Genomic DNA, 1544 nt, shown 5'->3' with positions numbered 1-1544 from the left:
ACCCTACCTCACCTGCATCTTAATCTTCATCTGCTTTTTTTTTGTTTTCAGATCTATGAAAGAGAGAAAAATCATTAAGCTTCGTTCCGATCAAACTTGAGATTTCTGTCAAACAAAAAAAAATTCATCAACACATTTTTATGATTTCAAAAATTATGATTGTTGTATGTCATGAAAAAATAAGGGTTTTTAAAGATGGAATATTGGAAATGATTGTTTTTTTTTACTAAAGGGTCTAATTCATCTACATTTTCAGTAGATTTATTTGTCCTCAAATACCAAAGAGAGCAATTAATCGGTAAAAAATTCAATGGAGGTCCATATTTGTTGCAATCTCACATCAATGGATATTGATAGAAAATGTATGAGAATTTTCTCAAAAGAAATTGGTGAAAATTGTTAGAAGAAATTGAGGTTGAAAATAGAGAAGTCATTAGTGAAAATTAATGATAATCAAGCAAGAACTGAGAAACACTGATGGAGGTGGAAGACAGTGCATCCATTGGAGAGAGAAGGGAAAAAATATTAAATTTTAAAAATTGATTTCTGACATGGGAGAGAGAAGAAGGGAAGGAATTTTTTTTTTTTAAAACTAATGTCCAACATGCATGGTTCTAACGAGGCAATGATGTAGCGTTGATATGGCAATGACTTGGCGCGTGTGTAATACACTTGTCATTGTGAGACTAGTTTTGTATTCTTAGGGTGATATTTATTCACTTTAAATGAAATTATGGGGTAAATAAACATCCGTATAATTAAAGTATTAAAGTAAGTTTTCCTGTCAAGTTCAAGGGAATTTTTATGTATTTTCCCTATTTTTTTGAGTAACACACCATTATCAATGATAAAAAAAAAATACAATTCATGCATTCTTAAAAAACACTCATGATTCATCTTAAGTACGTAAAATTTAAAAACATATGATCATATTGTAATCCTAAGAAGCTTGTAATTCATTCAGGGAATTGTTGAAATTCGACAAAGTAATATACATATAAAAAAATAGCGTTCACAAAACAAACTTTCAAAAAAATAAAAAACAAATCAGTCAAAATATAATTCAACAAAAAACATTAAAAGCAATAAATGAAAAATTTCTAAAAAATTGTTTGCTACCTTCTTACCTTTTTGATTAATTGTCTTGAATTAATTATTCAAACCCAGTAAGCAGAAGATTCCAAAAATTAAAATAAAAATCTACATATAAATACAATGCATCTGCCGAAAGAGTTTACCATAAAAAAAAAACTTATGAAGAGTATTTTGACTTTTCAAATGACTCTTCCGCTTGTAAAAATATAGTGTTGCTACAAAATTTGTGATTCATTATCCTATAAAAGTATAAACCGTACAAGTAACTGCTTGGAAGTTTTACATCATTATTTGAATTTATTAAAAAATGTAAAAATTTAATTGACTATTAAAAAAAAACAAAAACTTAAACTACTATATAGAATTTAAAATTGAAATTTAATATTTAAATTAAGTAAAAATAATTAAATTTAATTATAAAGAATTCTAGATTATTATTATTATTATTA

This window comes from Solanum tuberosum, unplaced genomic scaffold (genome assembly GCF_000226075.1).
Source record: "Solanum tuberosum cultivar DM 1-3 516 R44 unplaced genomic scaffold, SolTub_3.0 scf00618, whole genome shotgun sequence".
Taxonomy (NCBI): domain Eukaryota; kingdom Viridiplantae; phylum Streptophyta; class Magnoliopsida; order Solanales; family Solanaceae; genus Solanum; species Solanum tuberosum.
The sequence above is the reverse complement of the archived record's forward strand: the minus strand, read 5'-3'. Positions refer to the sequence as shown.